Here is a 7,638-nt window from a genome sequence, read left to right as displayed (position 1 = left end):
TGAAGGGAGATGTGGGACAGGGCAAGATATGACAAAATAATAATTTATAAATTATCAAGGGTTCATGAGGGAGGGGGGAGCAGGGAGGGAGGGGAAAAAATGAGGAGCTGATGCCAGGGGTTTAGGTGGAGAACAAATGTTTTGAGAATGATGAGGGCAAAGAATGTACAAATGTGCTTTACACAATTGATGTACGTATGGATTGTGATAAGAGTTGTATGAGCCCCTAATAAAACAATTAAAAAAAATTCATCCACTGTCAAGAGTCTTTCTTTTTACTATTCTACTCTCTCCCCTCTTTTGTCCTACCATTTTTGATACCCACGGTCCCTAAACTATTTGTCAGGTTGCTGTTCCCTGTGTAGCCTAAACAGTCTCAGAAGAAAGCTGCCCAGAGATCACATTTCTTCTGGGACGTCTCCTATCTATAGACCTGAACCACAGACCACTACCTGAGGTCTCCTGCACACTCACTACTTGTTATTTCTAGCTCTGCACACGTGTCTGTGTGAGTGTCCTAGTGACACGGTGCTAAGAGGTACAAAGTGAAACAGGGATAACATGATAGCCATCACCCTAGCTCACAATTGCCGCTTTCACTCTCACCTCACTTCAAAGATCCGTGGAGTGAAAGGGATGGAGGCCCAGAGCCAGTGAATGAATTGCCCTAGGCAACATATTCCAGCCACCCTTTGACCTTGCCTCCTTGTGAGATCACATCCGCTGGCTTACTGAGTGGGGGAGAGCATCTTGGGGGGAAATGTGAACGTGTGTGTTGGGGGTGGTGATGGTGGTGGTAGTGGTGTCAACTACAATTCCCAGAATTCTTTCTTTAGGTCATCTTTCCACCTGCTATATACAGGGTCCCTTGGTCCAGGGACCACCCAATAGTGCTTGTTTAAAATAAAACACATACAAACATAAACTTCCCAAAAGCAAGGATTCACTTCAGGCAAGACTTGAAATGGAGCAACAAAAGTCACCAGTCTGTCTCACTGACTTATAAAAGAGACACCATGAAATAAAACCATGTGCCCAATCACCTGCTCCAACCCCAAGCATCTCCATCACAGGACATTAGATGTCTGAAAGACCCCTCTTTACTACAGGGGTTCTGTTCAAGTGGCTCTGTGTCCTATGAATGGATACATCTTGGCTATTTCCATTGAAACACAATTGTGGGCCCGAGAAGGCAAGCAGGAATAGAAGCTGCCAGAGGCAGCAGGAGCTTCTTGATCAACAGGGATTGAGGGAGATCAAAGGGAAGGCAGGCTAGGGAGGAGAGGGAGCAGAGCAACCATCTCACATGTGTGCTTGCCCATCCTCTGAGTTGTAAAGCATTCGGCCTCCTCTAAGCCCAGGTGTAGTGGAAGGTTCCCTAGCATCCATGTGTTCCAGAGATGCGACCGGCAGCAGGGGACCAGAACGCACAGGATGATGCGAACCACGAGGTTTTGCTAAGAATGAACTGTGCAGCCATGCTGAGGACGCTTAATTGAAAAGGCAAATATCATCCGAGCTGTTGCCAGTCCTCCTTTACTTAGTCTCTAGCAACACAGGGAGTAAACGCCAGCTTCCTGGAAGTACTTCAATTCCTTTCCTTAGTGAAACCTAAGGCGACCCCCTGGGAACAGCTCGTGTGGAAGCCAAAAGTATTAAAAGTGAAGAGCTAAAGAGTTCTTAGAATAAAATCAATGGGTAAGGCAGGGCCATGGAGGATCCAAGGTGGCAGATATAGCGGATCCAGACTTAAGAAACCAGGACAGACGGACACAGACGATAATCTGGGAACCAAAAGCTTCAAAAGAAATCATTGTGAGGTGGACCAAATGCTAATCAGAAGAAGAAACATAATGAGAATAGCAAACAAGGAGGCCGAGGAGGTATATGAAGTGGTAAACTGCCCAGGACTCCCCCATGCCTACCCTGGGAATGGTCAAGCAGAGAGGGAGACCATCTGCCCTGCTTTTACCTTGCACATGCTGCCAGTGACCAGAAGCGCGGCCCCTCCATTCCCAACTCCTCCCACACTGGCCAGCGCTGTGCCACTTTTTTCCTCTTATCTCAGTTTCTCTCTCTCTGCACCCCCTCCCCATCCTTTTTTCCTTCTTCCTCTTCCTCCACCTTTCTCTTTGTTTCTGTCCCAAGGAGCCCAGCCCCTGCTGCTTCTGAAGCTAGTAGCCCCCCATCCATACTCCTCCCAGGTACAGAGGGAGCACTATGTTCCTCTGCACTGTGTGTCGGGGCTCACACTTTCACTAGAACAATGCTTCGTTGTTTCTTTTTCCTTCTTCTTAGCTCCCAGGAGCCAGCCCTTGTCTCTGATTTCTTCTTCTTTCCCCTTCTGTTTTGGTGTCTCTTTTCCTTACTCATCACACAGCGAGCGAGCGAGGGGGCCCACCAGCGTGAGCTCTGTCTTCCCACTGCGACCATGTTTGGTGGTTAATGCTCATGACAATATGATGCCACTTGTTCGCCGTTTCCCCTTGTTAGTTCTTCCCTAGGACCCCAAAACTTTCCTTTCTCCTTCTCCCCCCGCCCACCTTTTCTCACTTGATGCCAGAGGGCCCTGCCCCTTGCCCCCTGCGATGTCAGCAGCATGTGCTCTGTGGCCCATGTGCTGCATTCCCACTGCAGCCCTGTTTGGTAGCTAGTGCTTGTGCCACTACTGTAGCCCCCACCCCCCCACCGGCCCACCTTTCTCATTTTTCTTTCTTCTTAGTTTTTCTCATTCCTTCCTCTTTTTCTTCATCCTTCTCCCCTTTTTACTTTTCTTCATGCCCTTTTCTCTTTTTCCTCTAGCAGTCAGGAGCCAAGAATTCTACCTAGACGTATCCACCACACCTACTGCCTCACCCACTGAGCGAATGCTACCACCACTCTACCACACTGCACCAAAGGCAGAAGCCAACACCCCCACAGCCTGCCCTCAGCAGCTCTTCGGGACCAGTGATCAGGGAAACACATTCCCGCCCCCACCTACTCAAAGTCCACCCACAGACAGATGAGTCTGAAGATGAATTTATAGACTGATATTGGACATATGGGTTAATATCGGACTAATGGAATTATCTGGACTAGGCTGGGATGTTTTCTCTAGAGAGAGAGTATCTCCCACCTCCAAGGAGGAAATAACAGGAGTTCCCAGAATCCTCAGGAGAAGGCCAGGCCCACACAGAGACCTCATTGGCTACATCCTGATTGACAGGCTAGACTCCACCCCTACTCTCAATTCTCAAATTGACACCAGATTTTGTAACTACAAGAATCAAACAAACTGTTCACCCAACATTTCTAACAATTAGAAAAAGAGCAGCAAAGAAAACCTTACAAGCACAAGGAGAAAGAAAATAATGAAGGTTTGAGCAGATGTAAATAAAAGAGGAAATAGAAAAACGAATCAGTAAGTCTAGGATTAGGGCCTTGAAACGAATGTACAAACGTGCTTTACACAATGGATGGATGGATGGATTCTGATGAGTTGTATGAGCCCCCGATAAAATGATTTTAAAAAAGAATGAATAAAACAGACAAACCTCTGACAAATTTAACAAAGGAAAAAAACACACACACAAAAGAAACGATTAAAAAAAACCAGAAATGATGTAAGTGATGTCACAACAGAGCCAATTTAAGAAGGGGGTAATAACAATAGTATGAAGAACTGTACTCCAACAGTTTTGAAAACCCACAATAAATGGACAAATGTCTAGAAACACGCTATCTACCCAAACTAAAACAATCCAAAATAGAATATCTGAACAGAATCATCAAAAGAAATTGTACAAGTTATTAAAAAAGAATTCCCAACAACAAAAAAGTCCTGGACCAGATGGCTCCACCAGGATATTTTACAAAACACTCAGAGAAGAGCAGACACAAATTCTATGCAAACCATTCCAAAAGATGAATAAGAGTAAATACTCCTGAACATATTTTGTGAAGTAAGTATAATCCTGATACCAAAGACACCCCCATGAAAGAATAAATTCTCAATAAAATCCTTAATAGAATCCAACAATATATAAAAAAATAAATACATCACGAGCAAGTAGGATTCATACCAGGTAGCAAACATTAGAAAAACAATTAAAAAAAAAGAAAGTGGTATTGTATTTAAATGTTTTGTTTCAGAATAAAAAGGGGTGGGGGAGAAAACCAATAAACATAATTCACTATATAAATAAAACAAAGAAAAATAAAAACAATCATATTCAATGTAGGAGAAGGATTTGACAAAAAAGAAGAAAAAAAAGCAAAATTAGAAGGAAAGTTCCTCAACATAATTAAGATAATATGCACAAAACCAGCCACCAACATTATTCTCAATGGAGAGACTGAAAACATTCCCATTGTAAATGGAAACTACACAAGTACGCAGCTTATCACTATTTCTATTCACCATTGTAATGGGAGTCCTAGCTAGAACAATAAGGCAAGGAAGGAAAATAAATATCCAAATTGGCAAAGAAGTAAAACTACCAGTATTTGTAGATCATAGGATCTACGATCCTATCCATCAAAAATCCAGAGACTCAATAAGAAAACTATTAGAATAGAAAGATTTAGCAAAATAGAGGATACAAGATTAACACACAAAAATCAGTTAGCTTCCTTTACTCTAATAAAGAGAACTCTGAAAAGGAAGTCAGGAAAACAATATCATTGACCATTTACTACCCAATGATGAAGCATTTAGGAATAAATCTAAACCAAAGACACAAGGAACATCATATGCTATTTATGTATGATAAAGCACACAGGGGGTACAGCTACAGATACTTCTTAGACACAGCCAACCACCTTGCAAGATTGGTTTTCTGGGTTTGAAGGCTAAGAATTATAGTTTGGGGGAACAACTCAGTCAGTTGGTAAATAAAAGATATATATTTCATAAAGTTTATGTTTTTACTCTCGTTTATGTTCTGCATCTTAGTTTGGCAAGTAGCGTCTGGGGTCTTCAAATCTTGCAAGTAGCCAACTAGGGTACAACGACTGTTCTCTTATTACCTACAGGAAATTAAAGATTCAGAGCAGAAAATTGTTTACAGAACGTAATCTGTAGCATAGGTTCACAAACTTATTTGGCCCCTTTTCAGAAAATAAAAAATTACTCAATATTCCCTGGAATTTAAAAACGCTTCTAGTATAGCCCATCACCCAAGATAAAGTGTAGGTATCTGCTTTTGTAGCTGCCCCACCCCCCGTTCATTCCAGCACCCCAGGGGGCAGTACCCCCCAATTTGGTCTACAGGAACCATGGTTTCAACTCCCCTGAACTTCAGGAGGACTTGATGGTACCCTGATACCATTACTGACCATTCTGATCAGGGCCACAATAGATAGGTCCTGATAGAATGGGAGAAAAATTCTTAAAACTCCAGACTTACTGGACCAGTTGAGACTTACAGGTAGACTGCATCTAAGACCCTAAAACAATTTCTAAATCTTGAATGGAAACTATCTAGAAGATTGACTTATAGATCAGGAATATCATCCTTGAGTAAGGCGCTCCTTTAAAAGACCAGCTATACTAGAACAAAAGTTCAACAATTACGCAAAAGCAAACAGGAGAGGGTAAAGACTCAGATGAAGAGAGAGAGCATCACCAGAACTGAGAATGTTCACACGATGTGAAAAACAGAATCGATGTCATGGACTCATCTGTAGAAATGGTTAAACAGGAACCTAATTTACGATGTAAACTTCTACCCGAAACAACCAATTTTTATTTTTAAAAAGGAAGGAGTTTCTTGTGAATACAGACTTCAAAGAGTGATTGGCTTCAAGCATTATAAATGCCAGGATTATGAGAGTCACTTATTTCCATAGGGGAGTGCCACCCACAGTCAAATACAAATGGATGTAGCAATTCCTGATCTAGTACACCCTGCTTCTCAGTTGTTCCAGATGGCAAGAAGCTATGGGCCAGCTCTTTGCGTATGTGCAGGGGCCTGTGTGTGTGTGTAGTGAAGATTGTTTCTTGACCAGAGGAGGTGTAGGCGCAACACTAGGAGGAAGCCACATGCAGCTGTCTCTGTGCGACACAACTCTACCTGGAATGCGAGCTGGAGAGACAGTGGTTCCTGGAGCGGACTGGCAGGTGATGGTTCAGGAGCGGGAGGGATCTGTGGAGACCTCTGCTGACGCGAGCATGTTTTATGTGAGGGAAATGGAGGACAGACAGAGGCTGTTTTCATCATCCTCACGGGGGAAGGAAGCAGCCTCAGCTAAAACTTGGTTAGGTGGAAGAGCTAGGCATTGGGCTTCTAACTGCAAGGTCAGTGGTTCAAACCCACTAGCCACTTGGTGAGAGAAAGGTGAGGCTGTCTGCTCCCGTGGAGATTTACAGTCTCGGAACCCCTAGCTAGGGTCACGATCACTATGAGTCTGAATTGGTTGGGTGCCAACGGGGAAAGGAGTCACTGTGCTACACGGGAATGTAAGAAAACAAAAATCCCAAAGTAGCGCTTGTTAGACAGCCAGGAGGACTGAGGTGATGCATCCTCAGTTTTTTGTAGAGCCAGAAGTCCTTTACTGCATTCTGCTCTACTGCACAGCACTGGAGCTAGGCTAGGGATGAAAACGTTTCTTATCCCTGTCCTTGAAAATCCAGGAGATCACAGAATGATGGGTGGTGGAGGTGGTCTTAGAGCAGCGAATGACCCTTTCACAGGGGTCGCCTGATACATCCTGCATATCAGACATCTACATTATGATTCGTAACAGTAGCAAACTTAGAGAGATGAAGTAGCAATGAAAATAAGGTTATGGTTGGGGGTCACCACAACTTGAGGAACTGTATGAAAGGGTCGCGGCCTTAGGAAGGTTGACAACCATTGTCTTAGAGGAAGGGATCATTAAAATGGGCTTGAGTGGTAGGTAAGGTTGAGGTGGGCAGAGGCAGGTAAGGTTGAGGTAGGTAGAGGAACACCACACTGACATTCCTAGACTGTTGATTCTTCCCCCATCGGTGTCCACACCCAGCCCATTGTGGACTCTGGAAATATCAGCACTTCCCAGGCGGCTGTGCTCTGGGCACCTCACACTGACACGGACTCAAGGGGAAGGCAGGTCATTCCACACAATTTCTTTCCTTCCCACTGTAGCTGGGCCCTAGGAGGGCCCTGGTTTCTCCGGCCTTGTGGTCAGAGCTGGCGCTGGCATATGAACATTGAGAAAATGTGGTCGAGCTGCAAATACTATTTTTTATTTCAGAAGCAGAGGAGACAGGATTAACAGCCAAACTTTAAACACAGGGGAGAAGTGGTCATCTGGAAAATAGCAGACTTGTCATTGTGGGCCCTTCCGTCCTCATGAGCAAACACAGACTGTATGTTAAGTAACAGGTTCAGATTTAATTCTATAGTAAATGAGTGTTTACTCTTTTCATAATTTTTTTTACAGTTTCCATCTTTAAATCACTCTGAATCTCAACAGTCAAAACTCACCTTGGCTTTACTCAGGTGGCATCATACTCCCATGTAAACTCAGCCTTGCACATGAGGAGGTAGACGACCCACCAGTTTCTAGTTCTCTTCCTGAGATGCCCCTTGACTAGAGGGACCAGTCAGGAGAACAAAACCCACACCCTTCTCTTGAGCTGCTCTGGAACATTCACCCTAACAAAGGGTTTGC

General features: G+C 44.0%; 1 protein-coding gene across 1 annotated transcript in view; it reads right to left on the bottom strand.

Moving 5' to 3' along the window:
- Positions 1–7,638, bottom strand: part of PRKAG2 (protein kinase AMP-activated non-catalytic subunit gamma 2) — a 312,641-nt gene that overhangs the window by 144,576 nt on the left and 160,427 nt on the right. The gene's annotated exons all lie outside the window — the stretch shown is intronic.

This window comes from Echinops telfairi, unplaced genomic scaffold, assembly GCF_000313985.2.
Source record: "Echinops telfairi isolate 266 unplaced genomic scaffold, ASM31398v2 ScPeMD7_31;HRSCAF=116, whole genome shotgun sequence".
In the NCBI taxonomy this organism is placed as follows: domain Eukaryota; kingdom Metazoa; phylum Chordata; class Mammalia; order Afrosoricida; family Tenrecidae; genus Echinops; species Echinops telfairi.
The sequence above is the reverse complement of the archived record's forward strand: the minus strand, read 5'-3'. Positions and strand labels throughout refer to the sequence as shown.